General features: G+C 45.3%; 1 long non-coding RNA gene and 6 other non-coding genes across 9 annotated transcripts; all 7 read right to left on the reverse strand.

Annotated features, from left to right (window-relative positions):
- Window positions 1–1,221: 1,221 nt before the first annotated feature.
- On the reverse strand, window positions 1,222–19,446 carry LOC144609554 (uncharacterized). 3 transcript variants are annotated; one of them, XR_013549341.1, is made up of 14 exons: window positions 19,310–19,446; window positions 18,439–18,465; window positions 16,357–16,386; window positions 15,169–15,213; window positions 14,635–14,678; window positions 12,716–12,759; window positions 11,575–11,613; window positions 10,345–10,401; window positions 8,358–8,390; window positions 7,662–7,834; window positions 6,471–6,535; window positions 4,422–4,486; window positions 3,087–3,119; window positions 1,222–1,328 (listed from the first exon to the last, which is right to left on the reverse strand). It is a non-coding gene; the product is annotated as an uncharacterized LOC144609554 (long non-coding RNA). The 3 variants fall into 3 exon arrangements; XR_013549339.1 differs by lacking the exon at window positions 7,662–7,834 and having other exon boundaries at window positions 19,310–19,393; XR_013549340.1 differs by lacking the exons at window positions 7,662–7,834; window positions 18,439–18,465 and having other exon boundaries at window positions 19,310–19,357.
- LOC144609773 (small nucleolar RNA SNORD31) lies at window positions 2,431–2,500 on the reverse strand. Its single transcript, XR_013549368.1, has one exon. It is a non-coding gene; the product is annotated as a small nucleolar RNA SNORD31 (small nucleolar RNA).
- Window positions 3,196–3,317, reverse strand: LOC144609776 (small nucleolar RNA SNORD22). Its single transcript, XR_013549370.1, has one exon. It is a non-coding gene; the product is annotated as a small nucleolar RNA SNORD22 (small nucleolar RNA).
- Window positions 5,665–5,730, reverse strand: LOC144609769 (small nucleolar RNA SNORD31). Its single transcript, XR_013549364.1, has one exon. It is a non-coding gene; the product is annotated as a small nucleolar RNA SNORD31 (small nucleolar RNA).
- LOC144609770 (small nucleolar RNA SNORD31) lies at window positions 7,706–7,771 on the reverse strand. Its single transcript, XR_013549365.1, has one exon. It is a non-coding gene; the product is annotated as a small nucleolar RNA SNORD31 (small nucleolar RNA).
- Window positions 8,469–8,589, reverse strand: LOC144609779 (small nucleolar RNA SNORD22). The gene has a single exon (XR_013549373.1). It is a non-coding gene; the product is annotated as a small nucleolar RNA SNORD22 (small nucleolar RNA).
- LOC144609767 (small nucleolar RNA SNORD30) lies at window positions 11,686–11,757 on the reverse strand. Its single transcript, XR_013549362.1, has one exon. It is a non-coding gene; the product is annotated as a small nucleolar RNA SNORD30 (small nucleolar RNA).
- Window positions 19,447–19,485: the final 39 nt, after the last annotated feature.

Genomic DNA, 19,485 nt, shown 5'->3' on the forward strand with positions numbered 1-19,485 from the left:
AACTCTACCGCTGCGCCACCGTGGATATTTTTAAGGTACATAGATTCTTGATTGGTACAGGTGCCAGATGTTATAGGGTGAAGGCAGGAGAATGGTTAGGAGAGTGAAATAGATCAGCCATGATTGAATGGCAGAGTTGACTTGAAGGGCCAAATGGTCTAATTCTACTCCTAAAACTTATGATCTTAAAGGAAATATGCTGGAACACACTGCCAGGGTGGCAATTTAAGACATATGCACATGTAGTATTTAAAATTTTATAGGCATACTTAGTAATATGGGCTACGTGTAGGTGATTAAGTGATTGTTTTGACATCATGTTTGACACAAACCTTGTGGTCAAAGGGCCTATTCTCACTGGAGTAACTTAGCAGTGGTATCTCTGGAGAACATGAACGGGTGACGTTTCAAGTCAGGACCCTTCTTCAGACTAAAGACAGACAAAAGGTTGGGAGTAACTCAGCAGGACAGGCAGCATCTCTGGAGAGAAGGAATTGATGACGTTCTGGGCCGAGACTCTTCTTCAGACTGAGAGTCAAGGGAATGAGAGATAAAGACGGAACTTAGGATAGACAATAGGTGCAGGAGGCCATTCGGCCCTTTGAGCCAGCACCGCCATTCAATGTGATCATGGCCGATCATTCTCAATCAGTACCCCGTTCCTGTCTTCTCCCCATACCCCCTGACTCCGCTATCCTTTAAGAGCTCTATCTAGCTCTCTCATGAATGCATTCAGAGAATTGGCCTCCACTGCCTTCTGAGGCAGAGAATTCCACAGATTCACAACTCTCTGATTGAATTTTTTTTTACTCATCTCCGTTCTAAATGGCCCACCTCTTATTCTTAAACTGTGTGGCCCCTGGTTCTGGACTCCCCCAACATTGGGAACACGTTTCCTGCCTCTAACGTGTCCAACCCCTTAATAATCTTACACGTTTCGATAAGATCCCCCCTCATCCTTCTATATTCCAGTGTATACAAGCCTAATTGCTCCAGCCTTTCAACATACGACAGTCCCGCCATTCCGGGAATTAACCTAGTGAACCTACGCTGCACGCCCTCAATAGCAAGAATATCCTTCCTCAAATTTGGAGACCAAAACTGCACAGTACTCCAGGTGCGGTCTCACCAGGGCCCGGTACAACTGTAGAAGTAGCACACGCTGTGTCAGACTTTTAAGGAGATCCACAATCACAATGTTTTGAAAAAAGTTAATTTATTTTCCACCTCAAATCGATGAATACATTTTATCAGAGGAACAGATAACAGCACTCTTTCATTTCAAAGTAGACTTTAGCCTGTGGTTATGGCATCGATTTTCATCTCAGCTGCAAGGGAGAAAAACACTGATTAGTTAGTGCACACAAGTAGTCCAAGGTATGTTTTCTCTGGAACATCAGAGGTGGAGGGGAGACTTGATAAAAGTACATAGATTTATGAGAGGCAGACAGGTTCAATTTAAATCTTTTCCCTCGCACCCAAGCCCTATGATTCTTGATTCCCTACTATGGGTATCTGGGTAAAAGACTGTGCATTTACTGTGCCAAGACTGATCTATTCTTAGACAATAGGTGCAGGAGGAAGCCATTCAGCCCTTTGAGCCAGCACCGCCATTCAATGTGATCATGGCTGATCATTCTCAATCAGTACCCCGTTCCTGCCTTCTTCCCATACCCCCTGACTCCGCTGTCATTAAGAGCTCTATCTAGCTCTCTCTTGAATTCATCCAGAGGATTGGCCTCCACTGCCTTCTGAGGCAGAGAATTCCAGATTCACAATTCTCTGACGGAAAAGGTTTTTCCTCATCTCAGTTCCAAGTGGCCGACCCCTTATTCTTAAACTGTGGCCGCTTGTTCTGGACTCCCCCAACATTGGGAACATGTTTCCTGCCTCTAACGTGTCCAACCCCTTAATAATCTTATGTTTCGATAAGATCTCCTCTCATCCTTCTAAATTCCAGCGTATACAAGCCTAGTCGCTCCAGTCTTCTCATGGGGAGGAGCATATCGAACACGCTGAAGTGGGGATACACTGAAGATGTGGCAGACTGCGAATGCGGTCGGGGCCTCCAGACTATGGAACATCTCCTGAGCCATGACGTGCTGCACGACACACGCACTGTAAAGGATCTTGCAGAGGCCAATCACGTGGCACTCAAATGTGCTCACTATTGGCAAACAGTTGTGTGATGACATAAAATAATTCAAACACAATTTTATACACCTCTACAAGATCACCCTTCAGCCTCATGTGCTCCAAGGAAAAAAGTCCTAGCCTGCCCGACCTCTCCCTTTAGCTCAGGCCCCTCAAGTCCTGGTAACATCCTCAAATCATCTCTTCTCTCTCTCCAGCTTGCCCTCAATGCAGGTAGATGAGAGCCCCCCCAATACCAACACTGCTTCTGCTCGACTAGTTTCTGGTGAAGGACTGCGTGCATCAGAAATACCGGAACATCAGTTGATAGTCAGACTGGGGCGGTATGTACGTCATCAAATGCAAACAGTCACCTCTCAAAATAACGGCTCTGGGCTGCTGGAGGTAGCGCCCTGGGAGAGGGGCACAATAAATGGAAATCAACAACTGCAGATGACAGGACTCCTGCAATAAAATATAAAGCGCTGCACACACACTGCAAGGCCAGGAGGCCTCTGTGGAACGCAAAACAGAGACTGTCGTCTCCACTGATTTGTTTAGACAAACTGCGTGGAAACAGGCCCTTCGGCCGACCAGTGATCTCTGCACATTAACAATACCCTACACGCACATGGGGCAATTTTACATTTATACCAAGCCTATTAACCTACAAACCGTGTGAGAGGAGACCGAAGATCTCAAACTGACGCAGGTCACGGGGAGAACGTACAAATGCCGTAAAGACAGCACCCGTAGTCATCCTCAATAAGGATGGTGAAGTAGTCGGGATTGAGCCCGTGTCTCTGGCGCTGCATTCGCTGTAAGGCAGCAACTCTACCGCTGCGCCACCGTGACCGCCCTGAAAATTGGGTAAAGGTATCCCTCTACCTTTGCTAATGCCGCAAACTTTATTTAGAAGATATGTAAAAGGGTATTAAATAGAACCAGCTTACCTCATCCAGTTTCTCATTCCAGCGAACAAATTCCTGTAAAGAAATTAATAAAAAACGTTATTATGCAAAAAAGGCCAGCTTGGAAGAGCCGTGATGCTGCCCGCATCAGCCCCATCAGACAGTTCTCCACGAACAAACTCTCTTCTTGCCAAGCTGTGGTCACCAGTGGGTTCACCTTTGCAGGTTCTGGCTCCGTGCAGCACGTTAAGATGCAGCATTGCATCATCAGGACTGGACTTGGAACTGTGTAGGAAAGAGCTGCACATGCTGGTTTAAATCGAAGGTAGACGCAAAATGCCGGAGTAACTCAGCGGGTCAGACAGCATCTTCCCTCTCTCCAGAGATGCTGCCTGACCCGCTGAGTTACTCCAGCATTTTGTTAACACTATCTGCCAAGCCAATTAACCTACACACCTATGCATCTTTAGAGTGTGGGAGGAAACTGAAGATCTCGGAGAAAACCCACGCGGTTAGAGAGAACAGAACGTGCAAACTCCGTACAGACAGCACCTGCAGTCATCCTTAACAAGGATGATTAGAAAATTATTATTTATCAAATTAGTTATTTGAAAATTTAGCACTTAGATAATTTGATGAGTTTGTATTATATTGGGTGTGTGCGTTATCACTGTTTTGGTTTGTAAATATTATTTTTTATAATTGAATAAATTATGTTAAAGATGATTATTTTTTAAATAACACAATGACAACACTGAGAACCTCACCCATTGCAATCAGGCTGGCTAGTCTGACCCAAGGTGGGGGGATGATCACCATTGCCCAGGCTAGTCGTTTTGTATTCCAAGCTACATTGGTGCAGCGGTAGAGTTGCTGCCTTACAGCGAATGCAACGCCGGAGACCCGGGTTCGATCCCGATTACAGGTGCCGTCTGTACGGAGTTTGTAAGTTCTTTGCGTGATCTGCTGGGTTTTCTCCGAGATATTCGGTTTCTTTCCACACGCCAAAGACGTAGGTTTGTAGGTTAATTGGCTTGGTAAACGTAAAAATTGTCCCTAGTGTGTGCAGGATGGTGTTGGTGTGCGGGGATCGCTGGGCGGCGCGGACCCGGTGAGCTGAAGAGCCTGTTTCCGCGCTGTATCTCAAGACTAAACAGATTAGGGCCAGTTCCTCATGATTGATGCTTGGGACAGGCCATCAGGACTGTCAACTTTTATAACTCCAGACACTAAATTTTTGTCTACACTAAAGTAACTTATTAACTTTATTTATATGCTGTAACTGTAATTCTTTTTTGTGCACAATCCGCAGGCATTGCCACTTTCATTTCACTGCACATCGTGTATGCGTATGTGACAAATAAACTAAGTGCTCACCTTTCACAAGAGCTGGAGTGTGCGTTCTTCAGATGCTCAGGACAAGCCGAACATCTCACTGTAAGCTGCAAGAAAGAACATGCACTTTAGAGAGATCAGATCCTACACCTTCCTCACACTGCATGTAGATCAGAGGCTGGTCTTTAATCTCACACTTTTCACTGGGTTTATATAAATACCCCTTAATTATTTCGAGATACAGCGAGGAACATGGGTCCACGCCGACCATTGGTCGGTCACCTGTTCACACTAGTTCTTTTGTTATCACACTTTCTCACGCGGGCAATTTATAGAGGGCCAATTAACACAATTGAGAGTAGACACAAAATGCTGGAGTAACTCAGCAGGTCAGGCAGCATCTCTGGAGAGAAGGAATGGGTGACGTTTTGGGTCGAGACCCTTCGAAGAAGATTGCTGATTGACACGGACTCGGTGGGCTGAAGGGCCCGTTTCCACGCTAAATCTCTGAACTAAACAAAGTGAAGAGCTGTACTGTGACCACAAGATCCTATTAACGTGGTATTTTGTATTCATTACAACAAATGAGTTCAGCTGCCCACAAAAAAGACACAAAGCGCTAGAGTAACTCAGAGTCAGGCAGCATCTCCAAAGAACATGGGCAGGCAACATCTCGGGTCGGGACCCTTCTTCAGAATGAACCATTGTTGCAAATGGCCTGAAGGAGGGCCTCAACACAAAACTTCACCTAACCATGTTCTCCACAGATGCTGCCCGACCCGCTGAGTTACTCCAGCACTCTGTGAAACGTCACCTATCCCAGCAAAAGAGATATTGGTAACACTGAACTAGACTTCTGGTCGGCATAGTGGTGCAGACGGTAGAGCAGTTACTTCAACATGTTCTCCAGAGGTGAGAAGTAACGTTTTCACCCAGAGTTGTGAATTTGTGAAATTCTCTGCCACAGAAGGCAGTGGAGGCCAATTCACTGGATGAATTTAAAAGAGAGTTTTATAGAGCTCTAGGGGCTAGTGGAATCAAGGGATATGGGGAGAAGGCAGGCACGGGTCACTGATTGTAGCTGATCAGCCATGATCACAATGAATGGCGGTGTTGGCTCGAAGGGCCAAATGGCCTCCTCCTGCACCTATTTTCTAAGTTTCTATGCTGCCTGACCCATTGCGTTACTCCAGCATTTTGTCCGCTTTTGTGCATTAACCAGCATCTACAGTTCTTTACCTCTAAGCTCAACTACACTTTGTTCCAGTGTGGAAGTGAAGGACAGAGTGCATCAGAAATACCGATTCATCAATAGTCAGACTGGGGCGGTATGTACGTCATCAAATGCAAACGGTCACCTTGTTCACCTCTCAAAACACCAGCACCACACTAGTGGGCAGCACCACTGGAGCACCTGTAAAGTTGCACCCAAAGGCACAATAAATAGAAATCAAGAACTGCAGATGCTGGATGCCCGTAATAAACTACAAAAGGTTTTAAACACACAGCAAGATCAGGCAGCATCTACGGAAAGCAAAACAGGGGGTGCCACCTCCATTAGTTCTGAACAGGGTTTGACCTGAAACATTAATGGACAAGTGTGGAGGAACTCAGCGGGTCAGGCAGCATCCATGGAAAGCAAAACAGACACTGTCGTCTTCAATGGTTCTAAGGGATTTTGACCTGAACCATTGAATGACACAAAAGTGCTGGAGTAGCTCAGCAGGTCAGGCACCATCTCTGGAGAACACGGATAGATCACGTTTCTACATTTTGACCCAAAATAATACGTGGTTCTCTTGCCGCAGATGCTGCCTTAGTTGCATTTCCAGCTTTGTTTCCGCGCTGTATCTCAAAACTAAACAGATTAGGGCCAGTTCCCCATGATTGATGCTTGGGACAGGCCATCAGGACTGTCAACTTGTATAACTCCAGAGACTAAATTTTTGTCTACAATAAAGTAACTTATTAACTTTATTTATATGCTGTAACTGTAATTCTTTTTTGTGCACAATCCACAGGCATTGGCACTTTCATTTCACTGCACATCGTGTATGTGACAAATAAACTTGACTTGAACAAAGTGCTCACCTTTCACAAGAGCCGGAGTGTGCGTTCTTCAGATGCTCAGGACAAGCGCAACATCTCACTGTAAGCTGCAAGAAAGAACATGCACTTTAGAGAGATCAGATCCTACGCCTTCCTCACACTGCATGTAGATCAGAGGCTGGTCTTTAATCTCACACACTTTTCACTGGGTTTATATAAATACCCCTTAATTATTTCGGGATACAGCGAGGAACATGGATTCACGCCGACCATTGATCGATCACCTGTTCACACTAGTTCTTTTGTTATCACACTTTCTCATGCGGGCAATTTATAGAGGGCCAATTAACACAATTGAGAGTAGACACAAAATGCTGGAGTAACTCAGCAGGTCAGGTAGCATCTCGGGAGAAGGAATGGGTGACGTTTTGGGTCGAGACCCTTCGAAGAAGATTGCTGATTGACACGGACTCGGTGGGCTGAAGGGCCCGTTTCCACGCTAAATCTCTGAACTAAACAAAGTGAAGAGCTGTACTGTGACCACAAGATCCTATTAACGTGGTATTTTGTATTCATTACAACAAATGAGTTCAGCTGCCCACAAAAAAGACACAAAGCGCTAGAGTAACTCAGAGTCAGGCAGCATCTCCAAAGAACATGGGCAGGCAACATCTCGGGTCGGGACCCTTCTTCAGAATGAACCATTATTGCAAATGGCCTGAAGGAGGGCCTCAACACAAAACTTCACCTAACCATGTTCTCCACAGATGCTGCCCGACCCGCTGAGTTACTCCAGCACTCTGTGAAACGTCACCTATCCCAGCAAAAGAGATATTGGTAACACTGAACTAGACTTCTGGTCGGCATAGTGGTGCAGACGGTAGAGCAGTTACTTCAACATGTTCTCCAGAGGTGAGAAGTAACGTTTTCACCCAGAGTTGTGAATTTGTGAAATTCTCTGCCACAGAAGGCAGTGGAGGCCAATTCACTGGATGAATTTAAAAGAGAGTTTTATAGAGCAACTAGTGGAATCAAGGGATATGGGGAGAAGGCAGGCACGGGTCACTGATTGTAGATGATCAGCCATGATCACAGTGAATGGCGGTGTTGGCTCGAAGGGCTAAATGGCCTCCCCCTGCACCTATTTTCTATGTTTCTATACTGCCTGACCCATTGCGTTACTCCAGCATTTTGTCCGCTTTTGTGCATTAACCAGCATCTACAGTTCTTTACCTCTAAGCTCAACTACACTTTGTTCCAGTGTGGAAGTGAAGGAGAGTGCATCAGAAATACCGATTCATCAATAGTCAGACTGGGGCGGTATGTACGTCATCAAATGCAAACGGTCACCTTGTTCACCTCTCAAAACACCAGCACCACACTAGTGGGCAGCACCACTGGAGCACCTGTAAAGTTGCACCCAAAGGCACAATAAATAGAAATCAAGAACTGCAGATGCTGGATGCCCGTAATAAACTACAAAAGGCTTTAAACACACAGCAAGATCAGGCAGCATCTACGGAAAGCAAAACAGGGGGTGCCACCTCCATTAGTTCTGAACAGGGTTTGACCTGAAACATTAATGGACAAGTGTGGAGGAACTCAGCGGGTCAGGCAGCATCCATGGAAAGCAAAACAGACACTGCCGTCTTCAATGGTTCTAAGGGATTTTGACCTGAACCATTGAATGATACAAAAGTGCTGGAGTAGCTCAGCAGGTCAGGCACCATCTCTGGAGAACATGGATAGATCACGTTTCTACATTTTGACCCAAAATGTTACGTAGTTCTCTTGCCGCAGATGCTGCCTTAGTTGCATTTCCAGCTTTATTTCAAGGTACTGTACCACGAAAGATCACCTTAAACATTCACTAACACAGCCACCTTTGGTTAAAAGGTCGATATATAGTTCAGTATAGAAGCAACGTACCTCGTTCAACTTTTCATCCCAGTGAACAGATTCCTGTAATGAATTTTGAAAACACATTACTACATTAAACCACCAGCTTGGAAGAGCTGAGACGCTTTCCGTCCGCATCAGCCCCATCAGACAGTTCTCCACGAACACTCTATCTTCCTGCCATGCTGAGGTCACCAGAGGGTTCACCTTTACAGGTACTGGCTCCTTGCAGCACATAAGATGCAGTGTTTCATCATCAGGACTGGACAAAACCTTTTCACTGTATCGGTACACACGACTATAAACCAAACCAAACCAGCAGCAGGCACCACAGCAACTATTTATCAACGTTTGTACAGCACAGAAACAGGCCCCATGGCCCAACTCGTTCATGCCTACCAAGATGCCCCATCTAAGCTAGTCCCACCTGCCCACATTTGGCCCATAAATTCCTCTAAACTTCACACTGCCCCAGGAAAGCCACCAGTGTATGAAGTAGTAATAACGATGTTGTTTAACTTCATATAAAGTTCTTTATTAGCCATAAGAATTGGAGACCGAGAACAAAGCCTCTCACATTCCAGCATCCTTATCCTAATGCCCCAACCACGCATCCTCTAGAACATATTCCATAGGAATATGTGACTATAAACCAAACCGTCCAACTTTAGATAGTTCCTCTGTCCCTCTCTTCCCCTCCTCCTTCCCAGATCTCCCTCTATCTTCCTGTCTCCACCTATATCCTTCCTTTGTCCCGCTCCCGACATCAGTCTGAAGAAGGGTCTCGACCCGAAACGTCACCCATTCCTTCTCTCCTGAGATGCTGCCTGACCTGCTGAGTTACTCCAGCATTTTGTGAATAAATACCTTCGATGAGTACCTGCCTCAACTACTTCCGCTGGAAGCGTGTTCCATATACCCACCACCCTGAGTGAAAAAGGTTGCCCCTCGGGTTCCTATTAAATCTTCTCCCTCCCACATTACTTATCCGATGTAGAACCTCATCATCCTATTGCAAACAACAAACAGATTGGTACAGCTGATCCAGAGAGTTGGATTCCATAAAGTCTGGTCGACACAAAATGCTGAAATCATTCAGCGGGTCAGGCAGCATCTCTGGACCCTTCTTCAGACTGAAGAAGGGTCTCGACCCGAAACGTCACCCATCCCTTCTCTCCAGAGATGCTGCCTGACCCTGAGTTACTCCAGCATTTTGTGTTTACTTTCGATTTAAACCAGCATCCACAGTTCTTCCCGTCCATAAAATCTGCCTCCCTCTGCTTTCGAGTTGAGTAGAGGCTAGTGTTATACGCACAAGTCCAGCGGGGTCCATAAAATCTGCCTCCCTCTGCTTTCGAGTTGAGTAGAGGCTAGTGTGATACGCACAAGTCCAGCGGGGTATAGACACAATATTTTTTTAAACTTGCTTGTATCACAAGCACACACTTGGGACATGGACAAGTTACACATTAATTCTGCTAAGACAGTAACAGACTGTTTCTTAAATGATGGGATAGTCCCAGTCTCAACTACCTCCTCTGGCAGCTTGTTCCATACACCCACCAACCTGTGTGAAAGTTACCCATCGGATTCCTATTAAATCTTTTCCCCTTCACCTTGAACCCATGTCCTCGATTCCCCTACTCTGGGTAAAAGATTCTGTGCATCTACCCGATCTATTCCTCTCATGATTTTGTATACCTCTACAAGATCTCCCCTCATCCTCCTACGCTCCATGGAATAGTGACCTAGCCTACTCAACCCTTCCCTGTAGCTCACACCCTCTAGTCTTGGCAACATTCTCGTAGATCTTTTCTGAACCCTTACAAGCTTGACAATATCTTTCCGATAACATGGTGCCCAGAATTGAACACAATATTCTAATAATGTAAAATATAATTAGAAAAAAACCCAAGACCATGAAAAATCACCTTCACCCCGTCCCACCAGCTCCAATCTAGACTCTCCCAACAGTTAATATTTTGTAAAGTAGATTCATCTTGAATTGAGGGCTTACCTGATTTGCAATCGGCCCATTTTCTGTGTAGCTACTCTCCAAGTCAGCTTTCACCACCTGCAGGAATGAACTCAGTTTACATCTGTTCATGGCACTGGGGAAATGTAACACAACCGCCCGCGCGCGGCTAGTAGAACAAGCTGTGACTGTGTGCTGTTTGTGAGCGCCCTGGAGGGTAAAGGCCATTAGAAATGGCTTACCCAGGTTCACACAAGTGGTTACTCAGCGCAGAGCAAAGCAACACCCGTGGTGGGGCTGTTTCATTGTTCACTGCTCAACAACACACACCATCTGTTGAAACAGTTCATTAAGATGGTGTAATCCCACAAGGGCAATTAAAAGATGCTGTCCCACAAAGATCCCTGTGGCACTAACATTCGAATACTGACACCAGAAAGCTTCCCTCTAGCCACACAAGCCCTGTGAAAGGCCCAGGATATAAAATACATGTCTTTACATAAATTAAAACAGAGACAGTAATAAGACTGTTCACTTGTGGTCCCACATTTGAAGGGCCCCAACACGAACCATGTTCTCCAGAGATGCTGCCTGACCTGTTGAGTTGCTCCAGCACTCTGTGTCCTTTTGAGTATTAACCAGCAGCTAACATTCTTTTGTTTCTATATCTACATCTTTTCCTTCGAGTCAGTAACCTTCTATTGCCTCAAACACAATATTTGGACAACAGAAGGTTACAAGAGTTCATATGAAACTTGCTTTGCACCTATTGTCTATTGTCAAAGTGAGATCTAAAGACTAGTGGCCATTGGGAATGCTACAGTAGCATTTGGGGGAAGGGGGACTTTCAACAGATATAATGGAGAACCAAGGGAAGAGAGGGGGAAGTGGGCTTGAGAATAGACTTAGGAGTGATACAATGCATCGACCTGATCTATTCCTCTAATGATTTTATACACTATAATATGTTTTATGTTAATATTACTTCATAACAAGGCTTCCTAAAATAAGACACAAAATGCTGGATTAACAGCCGGACGGGCAGCATCACTGGAGAGGAATGAGTGACGTTTCTTACATCAGAATACTAATCTGAAGAAGGTTCTCGACCCAAACAATCACCCATTCCTCTCCAGAGATGCTGCCTGCCCCAGAGTCACTCCAGCATTTTGTGTCTATCTTAGAAAGGCTCGAGGCACAGCTGCAAACAAAAAATGTCCCCCCAGCCCAGATACATGACCAGCTTTTACTGCAATACATCGAGACATTTACCTGCTTTAATGTAGAAGACGACTGCACCCATTACACCTGCTGTGAATGAGAGAAAGCTGCAATCAGCACATGCTCACGCCATGCCAGGAAGAAACACATCCCCAGCATATGCTGCATCAGATTATTTGTTTAACATCAAGTTATTCAGCCGAACGAGATTCCATATTGGAAATCATCATGTAACAGCAGCAAGCGAAACCTTTAGTTTAAGAACTATTCACCGCCTTTCCCCATGCCCCCACGCTTGCTAGTCTGCGCCCATTGTGTGCCAACTCTGCATGGCGTGGGTATGCAAAACAAAGAATCTCACTGTGACGTGCCACATGTGACAGTAAAGTATCATTCAACCATTCCCATAGCAAAGGCAGGTACATGTATGTGCTCCTCAACTTACAATGGGGTTACATTCAGAGAAACCCATTGGAAACCGAAAATATCGTAAGTCAAAATGCATTGAATACATGTGATCACGTGGCTGGAAGCAAGCTGTGTCTCGCTGCCGTGTGCACCATCGCAAAGTCGAAATATCGTAGGAGTAATTTCTTTAGTCAGAGGGTGGTGAATTTGTGGAATTCATTGGCCCAGATGGTGGTGGTGGCTAAGTCATTGGGTATTTTTTTAAATAAAGATCGATGGGTTCTTGATTAGTAAGGATGTCAAAGGTTACGGGGAGATGGAAAGAGAACAGAGTTGAGAGGAAAAGTAGATCAGCTATGATTGAATGGCAGAGCAGACTCGATGGGCAGAATGGCGCAATTCCTAAGACGTATGAACTTAAGACAATAGGTGCAGGAGTAGGCCATTCGGCCCCTCGAGCCAGCACCGCCATTCAATGTGATCATGGCTGATCATTCTCAATCAGTACCCCGTTCCTGCCTTCTCCCCATACCCCCTGACTCCGCTATCTTAAGAGCTCTATCTAGCTCTCTCTCGAATGCATTCAGAGAATTGGCTTCCACTGCCTTCTGAGGCAGAGAATTCCACAGATTCACAACTCTCCGACTGAAAATGTTTTCCTCATCTGTTCTAAATGGCCTACCCCTTATTCTTAAACTGTGTCCCCTGGTTCTGGACTCCCCCCAACATTGGGAACTTATTCCAAAGGTAGTTGAGGAGAGGAATCGACCAACGTCCCACTCACCAGGTCAATGGGTAGCCACTGCAGTGCCAGGCTTGTCAGCACCCCTCCAAAAAGAAAACAAAGAGAGATTATTAGCAGCCTGGATTATTGAGTCCCACAAACCGAGGCTAAACCCAGAGTCATTCAGAGCGTTCAGTCTTTTCACAAGGGGTCAAAGTGAGCTAAGGGTGATCATCACTAGACTCCAGTGCTTCAAAAAGGAGCAGCGTTGCATTTGAGAACTGAGCCATGAACCCAGATGCAGTAAACTCCCTCAACGTACCACCTCACCACTCTCCCAACTCCTGACTGCAAATGTCCTTGGGAGTTGAGTCACGTGACCTCACCAAAGAACTACTGAAGCCCAAGTGAATCCCTGGGAGAGAAATGAAATGCATCCTAATGGTAGACTACCCAGCTCGAGCCCAGTACACTGCCACTGCGTGCATTGGGTATAAATAAAAGAACCTAAGATTCAGTGTGAAGAAGGGACCCAACCCAAAACATCAGGGCGGCCTGGTGGCGCAGCGGTAGAGTTGCTGCCTTACAGCGAATGCAGCGTCGGGTTCGATCCCGACCGCGGGCGCTGTCTGTACGGAGTTTGTACATTCTCCCCGTGACCTGCGTGGGTTTTCTGAGATCTTCGGTTTCCTCCCACACTCCAAAGGCGTACAGGTTTGTAGGTTAATTGGCTTGGTAAATGTTAAAATTGTCCCTAGTGGGTATAGGACAGTGTTAATGTGCGGGGATCGCTGGTCGGCGCGGACCCAGTGGGGCGAAAGGGCCTGTTTCTGCGCTGTATCTCTAAACTAAATTTATCCACGTTTTCCAGAGATGCTGCCCAACCCACACCAGCAACTGTGCCTTTCTCTGTAAACCAATGTCTGCAGTTCCTTTTTATCCTCCAGGTGTAATTGACTCGGCTAATGCGAGAGATCGGGGGCTTAATCTTGACCGGATATGCTCAGTGTTGGAGCTTGCACTGCAACCAAGTGGGTTTCTTCCAGTGGCTCCCATTTCCACCCTTGTGTCAGAGTCGGACAGAGACTCAAGAGACTGCTTTTAAAAGACACTATGTGGATATGAATAATTTAGAGGCATAGGGAGAGGTTGGGGCAGGCTGGGACTCGATTCCTTGGAGCTCATGAGGATGAGGGGTGATCTTATAGAGGTGTATAAAATCATGAGAGGAACAGATCGGATAGATGCACATAGTCTCTTACCCAGAGCAGGTGAATCGAGGACCAGAGGACATAGGTTTAAGATGAAGGGGGAAACGATTTAAAAGGAATCCGATGGGTGACATTTACACACAAAGGGTGGTGGGTGTGTGGAACAAGCTGCCAGATGAGGTAAAGTTGAGCAATGTTTAATAAACAGTTGGACAGATGCACGGATAGGGCAGGTTTGGAGGGATATGGACCCAACGCGGGCAGGTGGGACTAATGTAGGTGGAACATGTTGGCCGGTGTGGGCAAGTTGGGCCTGTTTTTACACGGTATCACTCTATATGGGAACGGGTTAAATGGGATATCATGGACTGGTTGGGCTGAAGGGCCTGTTTCCTGGCTGTATGCCGCTGCAGACCTGTAACTGCAAGACCACATGGTACTGTCACTCTCCCCAGAGAGAGGATTGAACTTCAACCAGGCCGAGTCACCCTTGAAGCAGCCTTCTCATTGTGATAATGCTGGAGTAACTCAGCGGGTCAGGCAGCATCTCTGGAGAGAAGGAATGGGTGACGGGCAGAAGGGCATGTTTCCACGTTGGATCTCTGAACTAAACATTGCGGACGGACCCAAGTGCCTGTTCCTATGTACTTAACCCAAAATAACTTAAATGCATTGGGGTGATCAGGACCCCCAAAAAATAAGAAACAAATTGTTATCACAAAAAGACAGATTTTGAAGAGACGGACAACATAGTGAGCGGTCACTCACCAGTTTTTCAAAAGGCATCACTCCCAAGTCTTTTTCCAGACATCCTACAAAGATAGGACAAATTTAGTATCGAGTGAGATACTGCAACAGACCTTACAGGACCCCAGCTGCACCATCAGAACACTGTTTTACTTTGTTCAGCACTGGCAGTCAGACGAACGAGACGCCATTTTTAGATCGTCATTTGGAGCGATAAATGTCGTTTCAAAGTTCAGTATCCCAGCCCACATTTAACATGGCCGTTAATGTATGGGGGCCATTTTAAGTGATCAGAGGTTCTTGAACGGTCTCCGAGATCTCACTTGTGAAAGCAATCCCACGTGGATCCAGTATAGCAGACATGCACCGTTTACCCTCTCACTGGCAAATCTTTAATAGTGTCCCCATAGTATTTTATTATATGGAGCGCCTTCTTCCATGACCTTCTCACCAGTTGGTGAACCCTGATGCAAATGTGCTCATTTAGCACCTCGCCAAGATCCCTCTGACTCCAAGCATAGATTCCTTTCTCCTTGCCCTACCTAGCATTCCTACCTGAAGAGGGAGTATTCCAGCTTGGGACAGATCTGGGCACAAAACCTATAAGGAGAGAAATGGAAGGGTCACCATCACTATTCAGTCAAAATACCTCACCAGAATTGAAAAACCCACGAGCTTGTTGCTGTTCTCAGCACAAATTATACATCAACACTGCTCAGACTTATGCTTGTCTATATTTGTCATCATTTGAACAGCAACAAGAAAATCACTAGACGGGGCGGCACAGTGGTGGAACGTCGCTGCCTTACAGCAGGTCCGGTCCTGACTACGGGTGCTATCTGTACGGAGTGTGTACAATCTCCCTGTGACCTTGAGAGTTCCCTCCGTTTTCCTCCCGCACTCCAAAGACCGTACAGGTTTGTAGGTTATTCGCTTCTAATAAAATTGTAAATTGTTCCTCGGGTGTAGGATAGTGCTAGTGTAGGGGAGTGATCGCTGGTCAGCATGGACTCGAGTGGCCAATAGGCCCGTTTCCACACATCATCCCTAAAGTCTAACGCCTGTTACTGTTAAGACTAGATGAAACCAGCCTTTAGATTAGGGATACAGCGTGGAAACAGAACCTTCAGTCCACGCCAACCATCACTCACCCGTTCATACAAGTTCTGTTATCCCACTTGCTCATCCACTCCTTTCCACACATGGGGCAATTTGCAGAAGCCAATTAACATACAAACATGCACGTCTTTGGAATGTGGGAGGAAACTAGTGCACCTGGAGAAAACCCATGCAGTCACAGGGAGAACGTAAAAAACTTGGTCGTCGGAATCAAACCCAGGTCTCTGGCGCTGTAATTCTACCGCTGCACCACCCTGATGCTGCGAACAGGCAGTTTCCGAGCAAGGACGTAAAGGCGCTGCAGAGGACCCAGAGGAGGTTTAGGAGAGTGAACCAGGAACGATTGGGTTAACATATGAGGGACGTTTAATGGCTCTAACCTGTACTCAATGGAGTTTCGAAGGATGAGGGTTGGATCTCACTGAATAATGAAAGGCCTAGATAACATGAATGCGCAGAGGATGTTTCCAGTAGTGGGAGTCGAGATCCAGAGATCACGGTCTCAGATTAAATGGACACACTTTTAGAGTGGGGACAAGGAGGAATTTGTTTCGCAAAAGTGAACCCGTGGAAAGTATTGCTAGACAACTGTTAGTCAAGTACAATGCAGACAAAGACACTCACCTCCAGCAACAAAGAATGGCGGAGAGGAACCTGTAAAAATAAGAATATTTAACACAACTGGCAGAAATAGCTTGACCTACTTTGCTTTTAATTGTAAAAACATAGTTTGAATGCAGTGCAACTCAGATAGAAAGTTTCTACAATGTTGATGTAGAAAGAGAGAATTCATGCAAAGCATCATTGCAGCACTGGTCATGTGAAAATATTGCCCTCTTTCCCACTGTTTTATACTGTAGCCACCAGAGCAGAACAACCAATGTTTAAGGATCAGTGGGACAATGATGTGTCGACCAACATGCCCCATCTACACTAGTCCCACCTGCACTTGGCCCATATTCCTCGAATGATTTACCTGTCCAAATGTCTTAAACATTATGATAGTACCTGCCTCAACTACCTCCTCCAGCAGGTCGTTCCATATACCAACCACCCTTTGTGTAAAAAAAAGTCACCCCTCAGTTTCCTATTAAATCTTTCCCCCCCTCACATTAAACTTATGTCTCGTGGTCCTCAATATTACTCTGGGTAAAAGACTGCATTTACCCAATCTATTCCTCCTGTGATCTTGTACACCTCTATAAGATCACCCCCATCCTCTTGTGCTCCAGGGAATAAAGTCCATGACTGCTCAACCTCTCCCTGCAGCTCAGACCCTTGATCCCACACAACACCCTTGTAGATCGTCTCTGCACCCTTTCTAGCTTGACGTCCTTCATATAACATGGTGACCAAAACTGAACACATACTCTAAATGTGGCCCAACCAATGTCCTATAAAACTGTAATTATTGTTTAAGAACCAGCCAATGTTTAACAATTATGCCAACCCAACAAGATCTGAAGGCAGGAAAAACATTTCTTTCCACTGCAGCTTTCACGTTTCAGTGAGCATGAGGCAACGGTTAAAGTAAATTGCAGGGTTATGAAGAAAATGAAGGGAAGCTCGCAGTGGACAAGTGGCACCCATCATGACTGATGCCAACACCATTTTGCTCCTCCCTTATTTAGTGATCTGTACACTCACCCCTTGGGGGAGCCCTGAGCTCAAAAGAACTGGATGCCTCACAGTGTAGGGATCGGACGGACACAGCCTGCAGTGGCTCGGAGCGGTGGAGGACATAGACAACCCCACTTGGCCAGGGCGACCTGGTAACACCCCCTTTATGGACATGAAGATCCTACATTTTTTCCAACTTTATAGACTTGAATCATTAAAGATTGCCCCAGAAACATGGTGACTCTTGTGTACTGTCTCAGAAAAATCTACTATTCACATACACTCGCACTTAACTAGAATGTAATTAAAAATGAACTGCAGATGCCGGTTTATACCAAAGAAAAGACACAAAATGCTGGGGTAACTCTCTGGATAAAATGGATTGGCGAAATTTCGGGTTGGGACCCTTCTTCAAACTATGCACAGAGCAATGATTGTGCTCAAGTATAATATCTTTACTGAACTGTATGTAAAGGGGGAATTTCACTGTACCTCAGCACATGACAATAAGTACCACTGACACCCCCCCCAAAAGTCTGTTAAATTTAAATCACACGCTGCCACTTGCAGCAAAATGTCCTGAAAAGTTACAAAAAGACAACTTAAGAAATGTGCATCGCAAAGTAGGCAGATAGATAACTGGAAGACTTTAGCCCAAGTTGCAGACAGAAATATTGACCAAACACAAACACCACTTGGATGTGTATTTTAAGAAATGCAAATCTATGGGTCTTGCCTCCATTGATTGACCAAATGGTGATGAGTTAAAAGGTTCTATGTCCTAAGGAATGCTTAAATACAGGGGAGTCCATAAAACTAGTAAAGACACTAAGTGCTAAGAGTTCATTAGTGATAAGAGCAGAATTAGGTTTGCCCATCCACCATTTAATCATGGCTGATCTCTTACCCTTTCAACCCCATACACCCGTACTAATCAGCCTTTCTGGAGAATTTGGATAGGTTATGTTTTAACCTGAAACGTCACCTATCCATGTTTTCCATAGATGCTACTCCAGCACTTTGTCTCTTTTTTTTGTAAACCAGCTTTTGCAGTTCCTTGTTTCGAGATATAACAAATGATCTTACCTCCTTTAACATGCGCACTAGCTGAATCTGTAATTGAAAAGAAAGTAATTAATTGTTACGAAAACCCTCCCAAGTAAAACTTTTAAGCAACAGGCAAATCACGATACGGGCAGGAATAAAAACCTACAGTAACAAAATCACATGCAATTAGGGGGAAAAGTCAGATTGATCTATTAATCATGCTGTAAACCAGCACATGTGGTTCCTGGTTGAATAAATACCTTTAATACCATAGAACATTGCAGGATCAGGCAAAAGTGCTCACGATTTCAAATTTATGCCCAGTTGTGCCTCCTGACATTAACTTACAGCTGCACATTTATGAAATGTAAGAAACATTTGGACAGGTGTGTGGATGGAAAAGATCTGGAAGGGCAAGAAATTTTAAGAAACGTGCAACACCTCCAGCTTAAATTCCATTTGGAATATTTTGGAGGACCAAGAAGCAAGAACCCAAAGTAGACAGAGAACTGGAACACTCTAGTCCAAGTTGCAGAGATCGAATCATTGTGACATTGACCATACTCAAACATCACTTGTATTTTAAGGTGATGCAAAACAAGAGGGTGAGAACAGAACAGAAAAGTCACCCCCCAACCCACCCCCCCCCCCCCCCCCCCCCCCGTACAAACGACAAACTTTTAACTCTCGTCTCAGAACTTTATATGTCTTAATCACGGAGATCATTACAGGTCTGTGAGAGTTCATCATGGAGAGAGAGAGAGAGAGAGAGAGAGAGAGAGAGAGAGAGAGAGAGGATAAGAGGGGAAAAACGCCTGCATCGTGAAACGTGGGAACAAAATAATCGCATCCGATGAAAGCTGGAAGGCGGCACATGTTCCTTGTTTCTAGATATAAGAAATGATCTTACCTCCTTTAACATGCGCACTAGCTGCATCTGTAATCGAAAAGAAAGTAATTCATTGTTACGAAAACCGTCCCAAGTAAAACTTTTAAGTAACAGGCAAATCACGATACGGGCAGGAATAATAACCGACAGTAACAAAATCGCATGCAATTAGGGGGAAAAGTCAGATTGATCTACTA

The sequence above is a fragment of the Rhinoraja longicauda genome, chromosome 34 (genome assembly GCF_053455715.1).
Source record: "Rhinoraja longicauda isolate Sanriku21f chromosome 34, sRhiLon1.1, whole genome shotgun sequence".
NCBI lineage: Eukaryota > Metazoa > Chordata > Chondrichthyes > Rajiformes > Arhynchobatidae > Rhinoraja > Rhinoraja longicauda.